A 14,919-nucleotide genomic window follows, 5' to 3' on the forward strand; every position below is an offset into this window, starting at 1 on the left:
ATTAAAAAGATCCCATTGAAATGCAAATCAAAACCACAATGAGCTATCACCTCACACCTGTCAGCATGGCCATCATCAAGAAATCTACAAACAATAAATGCTGGAGAGGGTGTGGAGGAAAGGGAACCCTCGTGCACTGTTGGTGGGAATGTAAATTGGTGCAGCCGCTATGGAGACCAGTATGGAGGTTTCTCAAAAAACTTAATAAATTACCATATGATCAGCAATTCCACCCCCAGGTAGATCCAAAAAAGAAAAAAACAAAAACACTAATTCAAAAAGATACATGCACCCCAAAGTTCACAGCACCATTATTTACAACTGCCAAGATATGGAAACAACCTAAGTGTCCATCGACAGATGAATGGATAAAAAAAGATGTGGTACAGATATACAGTGGAATGTTACTTATCCATAAAAAAGAATGAAATTTTGCCATTTGCAGCAACATGGATGGTCTTGGAAGGTATTCTGCTGAGTGAAATAAATCAGACAGAGAAAGACAAATACTGTATGATATCACTAACATGTGGAATCTAAAAATACAACAAACTAGTGAATATAACAATAAAGAAGCAGACTGAGAGATAGAGAGAACAAATGAGTGGTTACCAGTGCGGAGGGAGTGGGAGGGACAAATTATTGGGTGTAGCACAGGCTCAAGGATGTGTTGTACAACACGGGGAAGACAGCCAATATTTTGTAATAACTGTAAATGGAAAGTAACCTTTAAAATTGTATAAAAAATAAAAAATAATAAAACTTCAAAAAATGTCCCACTGACTCTTCCCAACATGGAGGAATATAACGGATCACATTTAAGAAAAAAGTCTATCCTGCAAAGCCAGCACCTGAGCAATAGTATGGCATGTAAAATGAAGGAAACAGAACGTCCATGCTAAGTGGCCGTCTACCCTTGGCCTTGAGCAGAGAGGCTTGGCTGACATCAGAAAAGAACAAAGATTTTAAAGGACATGAGTGAAACACGCAGATGTTTTTGGTGCCCACACTCAGGTAGCGCAAGGTGATGGGCTGGGGTGTAGGTGAGTGTGTGGGTCAGGATGCAGATGAGTCAAGGCAGAGTGGGAGGGTCAGGCCATTTAACCTAGTTCTGCCCCTGTGGCCCCAAGACGTGGCTTGACTTCAGTTCAGCTCTGTAGACCATGGCAGCCTTCATAAAGTTATTACCTTGCAAGACTGAACTCCAAGAAACACTGGGTTGGTCACGGTTGTGGGACATGGGCCTCCTGTCCCCAAGCATAACCTCCGAGTGTGTGACACAGGAGGATGGGGGTCACGGGGTCCCATTCTCATCTAGGCTCCGTCAAGGTCAAGCTCTTCAACCTGAACCAAACTGCATCACCGCCTAAGTCTCACTAAATGAGAAGATTAACGTCTGTTCCAATCCCTTATGGGTTAGACAAAGAAATCCCTTGGAAAGTGTAAAGCAGCCACAAAATGAGGGACCATAGGAGTCAAGCAATCCTATCACATGGAATGGAATGCCTTTAATTTTGTACAAAACTCACTGCTCAAAATTCACTTCTCTAGTTGTGTAAGCCTTTTTCCTATTTGCCTGTTGAGCTCTGAGACTAGAAAGCAATTAGAAATTTCCTTTGAAAGGAGAAATTGGGAGAGAGAAGAAGAGAGAGAGGGAAGGCACAAAGAAGGGGGGTCTCCACAGTGGTGGAGCCCAACAGGACTGAGCTCAAAAGTTTTGCTGTGTTTCAAGTAAAAGACATATGATGGCTTGCTCCAGATTTTGGTAGCTACTCAATGCAAAGAGGACAAAATTCAATAGTGGCATTAATCGAGCATGGTTTAGGGAAGGAAAGCATTGCAAAGGAGTAGTATTTTATTTCTTTATTTTATATCTTGGTAAAATTTGTTCCTATTACTAATCTTTAGGTCCATCTAAAAGGATGACTTAACAAGCTAAACCTATTACTAGAAATTACAATAGGCCTACTGTTCTCAGGGCAAAAAATGAATATAAATAAATTTTAAAAATTTAAAAATAGCTCTCTTCTTTCAAGGTATTGTCATATGCTGCCAGAAAGTGGTGACTGTGCTTGCAGTCTGTTTTTGTATACATTTCACCAGGTAGAAGAGTTCCCATTTTCTAGAAAGCTTCGAAGTTACTGTTTTAATAAAGAAAAAACAATGCCAAGAGGAACTTTCAAAGAAAAACATTCATGTGATGGGATTCTATCTCTAAAATTGAAGACAGGAATGTTTCTTAATGTGAGTGTAACTTTGTTTTTACAAAGACTAAAAAGAAATAAAAATGGTAATAGCAGTTGCGTCTGGTAATAGAATAAAGACTTCTTTGGTACTTTTGATTTTTTCACTAGTGATTATGTAACATTTTTATTAAAGAAAAAAATGTTTATTAAAAAGTTTCTTAATGTAAAAAAAGGAATATGGAACATTCTAATTGCTTTTTCTGTAGAAGTATTAAAAAGTACTTTTTTTTTTTTTTAGAGATTGGAGTTTATTTATTTATTTATTTATTTATTTATTTATTTATTTATTTTTGGCTGTATTGGGTCTTCGTTTCTGTGCGAGGGCTTTCTCCAGTTGTGGCAAGCGGGGGCCACTCTTCATCGCGGTGCGCGGGCCTCTCACTATCGCGGCCTCTCTTGTTGCGGAGCACAGGCTCCAGACGCGCAGGCTCAGTAACTGTGGCTCACGGGCCTAGTTGCTCCGCGGCATGTGGGATCTTCCCAGACCAGGGCTCGAACCCGTGTCCCCTGCATTGGCAGGCAGATTCTCAACCACTGCGCCACCAGGGAAGCCCTTAAAAAGTACTTTTAAATTATAATGATTACTCTTAAAAATCTTGTAAAATATGTTCATCAGTAATTACTGAACAAGAGGAATGTATTAAAAGTATAATATTCTTTGGCTTTCACAGCGAGTTTAAAATAGTACTAAAGAAAATTTCATTTCTTCATTTAACAAATACTGGCTGCATGCTTATTGCTGGCTGGCCTCTTTGAGGGTATGATATCTACAGAGGTGTGTGGACTTGTAATTATTTATATCAATTATCAATATTCAATATTACATAAATAGAAGTGTTGAGTAAATGATTAAACTATCATCCACAGTTGAAGACCAGATACATGAAAATTAAGGAAAAAGTATCAAAATAAAAGAATTTTGAAGCAAAACTAGTAATTCTTAGAATCCTATTTAAATGGTTTCATTTGTCTGTGGGTGATGCCTGTAACAGATGCATGTGATTGACAGCAAAACATCAAGTATTCTTCAGACTTGCGGTTGCCAAGGGCGGGGGGGGGCGGGCGGTGGGTGAGGGACAGACTGGGCGTTTGGGGTGAGCAGATGCAAACTAGTATCTATAGGATGGATAAACAACAAGGTCCTACTGTATAGCATGGAGAACTATATTCAACATCCTGTGATAAACCATCATGGAAAAGAATACGAAAAAGAATATATATATGTATAACTGAGTCGTTTTGCTGTACAGCAGAAATTAAACACAACATTGTAAATCAACTACACTTCAATAACATTTTTTAAAAGATCAAGCATCTCAAGTTGGGTGAGATGGGATTTATGAATCATATAACATGCGGAACACCCAAAGGGAGTAAGTTAACAATGGAAAGCATAATTTTGAGACAAATTTCCCATAATTTGTATTCCATGTCCTTTTTGACTTCAATACGACTTGTTTTCAATTCATTCATGAATCTTTCAGCATGGATCTCTAAAAGATTGGAGCTACTTAAAAAGAACCTAATAACAACCATCGTCGCACACTAAAAAGTTAACAGTGATTCTTTAACATTAGCAAATGTCCCGTCCGTGTTCACATTTCCCCTATTGTCTCATAACATTTGTTTTTTAACCTTTTGTTTAAATCAGGATCTAAATGAGGTCGAGACAGTGCAATGGCTGCTGGCTCTGACATTTCTTTCACCTACAGATTCTCTACCATCCCTTTTCATCATCTCCCTTGCAATTTGGTTATAAAGAAAACTGGCCACTTGTCCTGGAGAATTTTACACATTCTGGATTTGGCTTCCCTGTATTTTCATCTTACATGCTCCAGTGTAGACGGCTAGTGAGATCTAGAGGCTTGATCCGATTCCTGTCTGACTTTGGCAAGGACTCTTCATACTTGTACTGTGTACTCCCACCAGGACGAATGTCATGCCAGGTCCTCCCTTTCTTTGTAAAGGTAGCAACTACTGGTATCCGGCCTACAGCCCATCAGTCATCAGGACTGAAAAACGATGAAACGCAAATTCTTTGATCCCGTCTTCATTTATTAGCTGGACTACTTCTACTGATATAAAGAGCAACTCTGTCTCAATGGCGATTTGGTCCGTGCTACTTTTAGAAAGTAAACATCGCACTTTTGGATAAAGCTAAGATACAAAATGCAGTCCAAGATTCTGTATTGGCTTCAATGAAGAAAAGGAAAACTATATCAGGGGAGAAAGAGAGAACTTTTTCAAACTTTTTACTTCTTTTTAATGGATTTATAAAGGTCTTTTAAAGTGCTTTTAAGTGCTCACAAGCAAAAAGTGTCCTTAATGGAAACTTGTGAAATATCTAATGAATACTAAGAGAAGAAAACAATAGTTCCAGGAATTAGCAGATGGCAGTAGGGCATGAGTACCAGTAAATTCTTCATTTCCATATTGCTTCATGACACAGTCAATATAATTGTTACTTGTCCGTGGAATAAGTTTTATTCTTGCACTGGAATAGAAACAGGTATCAAGTTCTGAAAATTCTAAAGACTAAAGGAAAAAGGATGAAGACCTTTGGGAGCCTCTGCAAAGGACCAGCAAGTTGCCTGGGATTCAGTCTTTCCTTTCTAACTAGAGCAAAGCAGCCAGCCAGGCAGAGCTGCCCTGTGCCCCATCCAGGTTAATTTCTCTGTATCACAAGCGAGACTGTATTTTCCTATAAAAGGGAAGCAGCCAGCCAGGCAGAGCTGCCCTGTGCCCCATCCAGGTTAATTTCTCTGCATCACAAGCGAGACTGTATTTTCCTATAAAAGGGAAAAATTCAAACTTCATCCTTTAGGATCCTCTAGACTAGAGAAATAAACGTAGATAATGAGATCCAATAAGGAGATAGTTAAGAAGAGAAGCTAAGATGGAAAGTAAAATTGCTCAGAGATAAGGTGAATAATAGAAGCTATTGAACTTTAGGGAAATGCAAATGTGAAAAATGATTAGGATATAATACCTGAATTTCCCCCAAAGTTTTATATTCCAAAGGATGCCCCAACTGGCTATTTAATCTAGACGTGATACACAGAGCCACACAGAATTTCTGATATGTCTTCTGTGCTGGTTCACTTCTGTCTTTGACAATTTGTTTCAGGGCTAGATACATCAAGAGGAACATGGCAGAAGAATCAGGAAGTGCATTTTCTAGTAACTATATTTAAAAGTTGACAATATCCAGTCCTTAGAGCCTGACCTTTCTGAGAAGGTCAAATGTCTTTGCCAACTGTACCAGGAAACTGAATGATCAGGTCATCTGATTCTGTTTTTCACCACCAGCTCAAATCAATTATTCCCGCCCCCCCTGCCTCCCCCCCCCCAACAAAGAGCAGTGACTGCTGAGTCATTTTATATTTGAGGCAAAGAAGGAACAAGTTATAAACAACAAATCTCTGAAACTCACTTGTCTTCTTGTAAGAACACGAGCGGAAAAATACCATTCTGAATTCTGGAGGTAGAATTTACAGTAAGAGATAAATTTCACACACACACACACACACACACACAGAGCTGATTGGATGGTTGTGCTGTACACCAGAAAAAACTCTGAGCTATGGAATAAAAAAGTTACAACAGAGAATAGCTCATGTCCCTTGGAATCTATACTTTTACGAGTTCAAATTAATCAAACTGCATGAGATTCAATGAGGATCAATATAGCAGGAAAACAAATCTCTTTGTCTATTTGACTTAATCAACAGGTCATTTAGTTGAACTGATTAGCCAAAATGATAGATTGCCATCCCATTAATGGCAAAAACAGCTTCAGGGTTTAGTAAGGGAAGCTCTAACAAAGAATTTACATTTGTTACAGGTTAGTCAAACAAGACGTATTTCTATTAGATTGCTAATGCCAGGCTTTTGCCATCCCAGCCCCAGAGGGGACAGTCCCTTACAATTCAGCCCTCCCCCAAACCTTTAGAAGGTCCCAGAAAATGTAACCCAGGGGATAAAAGGCACATCAATCATGACACAGAATGATACTAAAGATACAAGGGGCTCTTCATAATAATGTGAAATTCCCACTGAAAACTAGAATATGCTCAACCATCTCAAGCAAGGAAAGTCCATTAAAGGTGATTTAGGGGCAGGCATTTCCTGGGGTGGAGAGAGGGTAACAAGAAATGTTTTAGCATATGTGCTGGCCTGGCTCCTTACTCACCTCATCTCCTACCCGCTGTCTCCCTCACTCTCTCTGCCCCAGCCATGTGGTCTTCTAGGTGTTTCTGGACCCACCAGGCAAACTTTCTCCTTAGGCCTTTGCAGTGGCTGTTCCCTCTGCCTGCATATGTACATGACTTCTTTCTCAAGTCTACCTTTGCTCAAACTATACTCTCTCAACCAGGACTATCCCAGCCTCCATCGGCTCATCCAACTCCCTTATCCTGATTGCCATTTTTTTCTACAACATTTCCAAGCTTCCACCACATTAAACAATGGACTTATTAGGTTTATGGTTTATTGCTGTATCTCCCATTAAACTGTAAGCCCATGTGGGCAAGGAATTTCCTGGGATGGATACAGGATAACAAGACATATCTGTCCACTGATGCATCCCGTGTGGCTGGCTCATAGCACATGCTAAGTAAATATTTGTTCAATGAATATATGAAGAAGTGAATGAAGATCAAGGATCTATTTACAGCCCAGGAAGGATCTCTTGGTTATCTCTAGGAATTGGTGTACTTGGTCCAAATAAGTGAGCTGGTTAAAGAAATGTACCTCCATCCTGACTGGGTTATGTTGTCACTGGCCCCATAACCCAGGCAGAAATCTAAAAACCAATATATGGATTTTTGCTAGCTTTTAGGAAGCTTTTCATGAGAAATTTGTGCTGGAATTTGGAGAGGAATGGCTGAATTTCAAATAATGGATTTTTTTTTTTTTAAACTACAAGAAGGGTTTTGTGAAAAAAGGGAAGGAACCAGCAGATGGCGCTTCAGCCTGCTTCCCCCAACCCGAACTAACACAAGATGAGCGTTCATGCTATTGTGTACAAGTTTTCCAAAAAAAAAAAAAAATATATATATATATATATATATATGTGTGTGTGTGTGTGTGTGTGTCTACAACAACTGAATGTAGATGAGATAGAGGCATCCTAGCACTCAGTATTTGACATCACTAACCAAGTCAGCTGCCAATAATGGCTCAAAGAGTTGTCATCCTAAGACATGCCCACTAGTGATGAAATAACTATGTATTTTTCACTTTTGCTTAAAACTGAAGGGACTGAAGAGACCTATGAAAAAGCTCTTCTGACAGACTCTGCAAGAGAGAGGGCCACCCCCAAGACTTACTTCAAATGAAAATAAAAAGAGAATTCTAGAATGAGAGCAACTGGGAATTTCAAAGGTCCACATTAGCACAAGCTCAACTGTGCAGAGCCCAGCAGGAGTTGCTCTAAATAAGACACAATAAAAACATCTCCTTGCCGCCAACATTAGACTAACACCAGAAACATAAACAGTGGTTTACAGGCCATTCTTAAATATCTATAAGGCCTCAGAGGTGGGTGATGGCGGGGGGAGTGTTCAGGAGTGTGGGGTGGGCAGGATTTGTAGCAAACCCTTTTAAAAAGATTCTTCTCTTTCAATAAACCCTGAGGAAAGCATAATTCAAAAAGAGTCCTGTACCACAATGTTCATTGCAGCTCTATTTACAATAGCCAGGACATGGAAGCAACCTACGTGTCCATCGACAGAGGAATGTATAAAGAAGATGTGGCACATATATACAATGGAATGTTACTCAGCCATAAAAAGAAACGAAACTGAGTTATTTGTAGTGAGGTGGATGGACTTAGAGTCTGTCATACAGAGTGAAGTAAGTCAGAAAGAGAAAAACAAATACCGTATGCTAACACATATATATGGAATCTAAAAAGAAAAAAAATGGTTCTCAAGAACCTAGGGGCAGGACAGGAATAAAGACGCAGACGTAGAGAATGGACTTGAGGACATGGAGAGGGGGAAGGGTAAGCTGGGACGAAGTGAGAGAGTGGCATGGACATATATACACTACCAAATGTAAAATAGATAGCTAGTGGGAAGCAGCCGCATAGCACAGGGAGATCATCTCGGTGCTTTGTGACCACCTAGAGGGGTGGGATAGGGAGGGTGGGAGGGAGACGCAAGAGGGAGGGGATATGGGGATAGATGTATACGTATAGCTGATTCACTCTGTTATACAGCAGAAACTAACACACCATTGTAAAGCAATTATACTCCAATAAAGATGTTAAAAAAAAAAGATTCTTCTCTCTCAAACTCACTCAATTCCTCTGTACTGTGCTCACCAAAATGTACAAGTAAAATACATATTCATGAAGTCCTAGGCATAAAAAAAAAATCTGATAATGAGCAGCAAACTTCAGAACACATATAAACATAAAAGATTTTGGTGTGTTTTCATTTTTATTCCTTAAGAGCTTTGCACTCCCATCTAATTCAAAACGACCGTTTTTGCCAAAATGCATTAGGAGAAAAGGTTGGTCTTAAGCCTCTACCCCCTTTTTATTAAAAGTGGTTTTGGGCTCACTTGAAATGCTTTGCAAATCCTCAGATTGGTCCCAGAAGTGCCTTATTCCCAGGGAGCCTCTGAGCTGAGTACTGTGTGGCCCGGGGCCAGAATACAAGATGCCTGGCCTCCCAGGCCAACCTGCCCCAGTGGTCATGAAAATCTGGAACAGACGAGGCCCCTGACTTAGATTAATGGGATGGGTTTCAAAAATGGTGAAAGTCAGGCCCCAGATGAAGTCAAGCGTGTAAGCTACTTCTTCTTCTTTTTTTTTTTTTTCAGGGGCAACTTTTTTTTTAAGACTATTATAAACAAACAACTTTAAACAGCTGACATACATTGTCTGATTTAATCTTTGTAACTTACCTGGTGAGTTACGCAATAATATCTCTTTTATAATAAGGAAATTAAAAATAAGAGAAGTTCTAATCTCAGTGTTAGAAACATGATTCAATCCAGCTCTATCTGATTTTTTTTTTCAGAGTTATAAACTTTTTATTCATATAGCTGTCTCATAAGGCATCTCCTAGGTTTTTTTTTTTTTTTTTATTGAAGTATAGTTGATTTACAATGTTGCGTTAATTTCTGCTGTACAGCAAAGTGACTCAGTTAGACATATATATACATTCTTTTTTACATACTTTTCCATTATGGTTTATCCCAGGAGATTGGATGTAGTGCCCTGTGCTACACAGTAGGACCTTGTTGTTTATCCATCCTATATATACTAGCTTACATCTACTAACCCCAAACTCCCACTCCATCCCTCCCCCAGCCCCCTCCCCCTTGGCAACCACCAGTCTGTTCTCTATGTCTGTGATTCTGTTTGTTTCACAGATAGGCTCATTTGTGTCATATTTCAGATTCCACATATAAGTGATATCATATGGTGTTTCTCTTTCTGATTTACTTCACTTGGTATGATCATCTCTAGTTGCACCTAGGCTACTTCTGAAATAAACACACTTAGTTCAGAGTCACTGCTGTCTTGGGGGGGGGGGGAACGACACTAGATGTCACTGCTCTCATGAAACGGAGAAATGCCGGGAACCTGAAAGGAACATGAGAGGTTCCAACAGACCTTTAATCTCCCACTGTCATGATTTTGGTGCTGCAGGGTTACTGCACAACCAAGAAGGCCCCGGGATTTTTCACCAATTTTTTCTTTCTTAAAAACTCAAGCCATGTAAGTAATAAGGATGACTTTTTCTGTGATCATCAGTGTTCGATACCACTTTCCTCCCATCACAGTCTGGACAAACTAGCCTGAAGAGGGTGTGATACGGGGCCACGGAGCCAGTATCCACGGGCCCAGCCCTACTAGCTGTTGCAATATTGAGGCAATTCCTTATCGGTTCATAGAGAGTTACCACTCCAAGCCTCCCCCGCAGTTCTGGTTCTATCAGCTGCCCCCAAATTCCCTCCAGATCCAACAACTGAGTTACAGGCTGTCTCAGCAAGGCTGTGGTGGGCGACCTCTCTGATCAGCTGTCAAATATTTTTCAGCGCATCTCTGTGTAAGGTAAAAATGGCTGCACAAGTTCAGTTTCTCTGTCTTTAATCCAATCCAAGAAGAAACACTCGTTTCCAAGTGAATTCCAGGATCCTCTGCAATTTTATTTAAGAAAATGAATTTGAGATAAGTCATGGAGGGTGAAATGTAGGTACCTTTCTGGAGAAGGCTGAGTGCTTCCTCGGAAATATTCAAGCAAAAGATATAGGGATGAAATGAAAGGTTAAGTGTATAAATAACAGTAGAAGTGAGAGCAATGGTATTCTTACCAGGGACAAGCGATGCAAGCAAAAATCTTGGAAATGCATTTACGTGATCTCCTGTGTGTCTGTGTGTAGAAGAAGAAGCGGCAGAGATATATAACCTCTCAATCTTGGATATAGGCCTACAAGTAATTCATTTCTCTGGTTCACCAATTTTAAAGTTCTTTAAGACACCTAGGCAGCTAAGTATTTTTAAGGACATTTATAGACACATGCAATTTTACTTTGTTCATCGGAACACAAAATGAACCATTTATTTAAATTTACCCCTACCTACCTGGGGGAAAAAAGGACGAATTTTAATATAAGTACAAATATGTAACAGGAAAAATATAACGTACTAAGACTATTTCATGAACGACATATATTTTGAAGTTTGATGTGGCGTTTGGAAAATAACCCACTTTATCATTAACTAAATTCTTCTGTGTTCCCAGGTTGCTAACCCCTAATCAGAGAATGACAGGACATGAATAATGGATGAGCGCAGGATGGGCATATTATACTGCATCTGTCGGAATCAGATTTTTATTAACAGAAATTTAAAAGAATATTTCTTGTTCAGAGAGGAACAGTTAGGATAATCTGAGGAAGTTATCAGGAATGCATCTTTTACTTACACATATTTCATAGGCAGGCTTTTATGTACTTCAGTCCATAATACTAGGAAAGAAATCCTTATAAAAATGTAATATTAAAAGAAGAACTTAGGACAAGAATGATTGCATGGAAAATATGCAAGTTTAATGGCAAGGAATCTATATTTACTTGTTAGATAAATCTAATATACAGTTTACTGTGTTTAAATTTAAAAAAAACCAAAAGGTACTATGTTGAATAAAATATGTAATTTTTTTTATGGTTCTTTATAGTGTTTAACAGAGAGTCAACTTAATGTTCCCAAACATCTGCCTCTATAACAAAGATGACCCTAAATTCAGTAAGTTTTGTTTACTAACACATAGAACTGTGTACTATACATCTTGGAAATTTTGCTATTTTAAAAAGGAAGTTAAAAATTCTAAGAACCTGAACTATCCATAAAATTATTGACTCATCCCACGTAACTGAGATCTTGTAGAAAGATGACAAATTTTAATGACTCTTAAGCAAGAAAAATACAACTTGATACGTAAGAAGGATTGTAGAATCCTTGGAGCTTTCTCCTTGTTTAGTATTTATTGCACATGTGGAACAAATATCTTTAACATTTTAGTCCAGTGTGTGTTTCCTCACACCTGTGTCATTAAATGACAGTTCGTATTTGTATTTTATTTATATGCTTACTATAAAAGAGACATACTACTTTGTATCTTATTGGATAAATGGACTTTGTTTTCATACCCAACTTCACTTCTAAACCATGACATTCATAAGTAAGCAAGCCATCAGGTTCATCCCTAGCACGAAAGAGAAGGTAAAGAATGCTCAGATGTTGGAGGTAAGCTAGGGAGCCACCTGTCAATCCCAGGTTCCCTCTTTGGAAAATTTCTTCCCATCTGATAAACATGCCTTCCTACAAGAAGCTGCATATACTCCTTAACTTGATGTATTCCCTCTGCTTTTTTTTTAAAAAATCTGCTTCTCGCATTTCCATGTTCATTGTTAGTTTCTTCTTTCTTTTTTTTTAACATCTTTATTGGAGTATAATTGCTTTACAATGGTGTGTTAGTTTCTGCTGTATAACAAAGTGAATCAGTTATACATATACATATATCACCATATTTCCTCCCTCTTGCGTCTCCCTCCCACCCTCCCTATCCCACCCCTCTAGGTGGTCACAAAGCACCGAGATGATCTCCCTGTGCTATGCGGCTGCTTCCCACTAGCTATCTATTTTACATTTGGTAGTGTATATATGTCCATGCCACTCTCTCACTTCGTCCCAGCTTCCCCTTCCCCTTCCCCGTGTCCTCAAGTCCATTCTCTACGTCTACGTCTTTATTCCTATCCTGCCCCTAGGTTCTTCAGAACCATTTTCTTCTTTTTTTGTAGATTCCATATATATGTGTTAGCATACAGTATTTGTTTTTCACTACCTGACTTACTTCACTCTGTATGACAGTCACTAGGTCCATCCACCACATTACAAATAACTCAATTTCGTTCCGTTTTATGGCTGAGTAATATTCCATTGTATATATGTGCCACATCTTCTTTATCCATTCGTCTGTCGATGGACACTTAGGTTGCTTCCATGTCCTGGCTATTGTAAATAGAGCTGCAATGAACATTGTGGTACATGACTCTTTTTGAATTATGGTTTCCTCAGGTATATGCCCAGGAGTGGGATTGCAGGGTTGTATGGTAGCTCTATTTTTAGTTTTTTAAGGAACCTCCATACTGTTCTCCATAGTGGCTGTATCAATTTACATTCCCACCAACAGAGCAGGAGGGTTCCCTTTTCTCCACACCCTCCCCAGCATTTATTGTTTGTAGATTTTTTGATGATGGCCATTCTGACTAGTGTGAGGTGATACCTCATTGTAGTTTTGATTTGCAGTTCTCTAATCATTATTGATGTTGAGCATGCTTTCATGTGTTTGTTGGCAATCTGTATGTCTTCTTTGGAGAAATGTCTATTTAGGTCTTCTGCCCATTTTTGGATTGGGTTGTTTGTTCTTTTAATATTGAGCTGCATGAGCTGCCTGTATATTTTGGAGATTCCTTTGTCAGTTGCTTCGTTTGCAAATATCTTCTCCCATTCTGAGGGTTGTCTTGTCTTTTCGTCCTGTTTATGGTTTCCTTTGCTGTGCAAAAGCTTTTAAGTTTCATTAGGTCCCATTTGTTTATTTTTGTTTTTATTTCCATTTCTCTAGAAGGTGGGTCAACAGGGATCTTGCTGTGATTTATGTCATAGAGTGTTCTATGTTTTCCTCTAAGAGTTTTATAGTGTCTGGCCTTACATTTAGGTCTTTCAAACATTTGGAGTTTATTTTTGTGTATGGTGTTAGGGAGTGTTCTAATTTCATTCTTTTACATGTAGCTGTCCAGTTTTCCCAGCACCACTTATTGAAGAGTCTGTCTTTTCTCCATTGTATATATTCCTGACTCCTTTATCAAAGATAAGGTGACCATATGTGTGTGGGTTTATCTTTGGGCTTTCTATCCTGTTCCATTGATCTATATTTCTGTTTTTGTGCCAGTACCATACTGTCTTGATTACTGTAGCTTTTTAGTATAGTCTGAAGTCAGGGAGCCTGATTCCTCCAGCTCCGTTTTTCCTTCTCAAGATTGTGTGGCTATTCGGGGTCTTTTGTGTCTCCATACAAATTGTGAAATTTTTTGTTCTAGTTCTGTGGAAAATGCCATTGGTAGTTTGATAGGGATTGCATTGAATCTGTAGATTGCTTTGGGTAGCAGAGTCATTTTCACAATGTTGATTCTTCCAATCCAAGAACATGGTATATCTCTCCATCTGTTTGTATCATCTTTAATTTCTTTCATCAGTGTCTTATAGTTTTCTGCATACAGGTTTTCATCTCCTTAGGTAGATTTATTCCTAGGTATTTTATTCTTTTTGTTGCAATGGTAAATGGGAGTGTTTCCTTAATTTCTCTTTCAGATTTTTCATCATTAGTGTATAGGAATGCAAGAGATTTCTGTGCATTAATTTTGTATCCTGCTACTCTACCAAATTCATTGATTAGCTCTAGTAGTTTCCTGGTAGCATCTTTGGGATTCTCCATGTATAGTATCATGTCATCTGCAAACAGTGACGGTTTTACATCTTCTTTTCCGATTTGAATTCCTTTCATTTCTTTTTCTTCTATGATTGCTGTGGCTAAAACTTCCAAAACTATGTTGAGTAACAGTGGTGAGAGTGGGCAACCTTGTCTTGTTCCTGATCTTAGTGGAAATGGTTTCAGTTTTTCACCATTGAGAACGATGTAGGCTGTGGGTTTGTCATACATGGCCTTTATTATGTTGAGGTAAGTTCCCTCTATGCCTACTTTCTGGAGAGTTTTTATCATAAATAGGTGTTGAATTTTGTCGAAAGCTTTTTCTGCATCTATTGAGATGATCATATGGTTTTTCTTCTTCAATTTTTTAATATGGTGTATCGCATTAATTGATTTGCATATACTGAAGAATCCTTGCATTACTGGGATAAACCCCACTTGATCATGGTGTATGATCCTTTTAATGTGCTGTTGGATTCTGTTTGCTAGTAGTTTGTTGAGGATTTTTGCATCTATGTTCATCAGTGATATTGGTCTGTAGATTTCATTTCTTGTGACATCTTTGTCTGGTTTTGGTATCAGGGTGATGGTGGCCTCATAGAATGAGTTTGGGAGTGTTCCTCCCTCTGCTATATTTTGGAAGAGTGAGAAGGATAGGTGTTAGT

The sequence above is a fragment of the Eubalaena glacialis genome, chromosome 2 (assembly GCF_028564815.1).
Source record: "Eubalaena glacialis isolate mEubGla1 chromosome 2, mEubGla1.1.hap2.+ XY, whole genome shotgun sequence".
NCBI lineage: Eukaryota > Metazoa > Chordata > Mammalia > Artiodactyla > Balaenidae > Eubalaena > Eubalaena glacialis.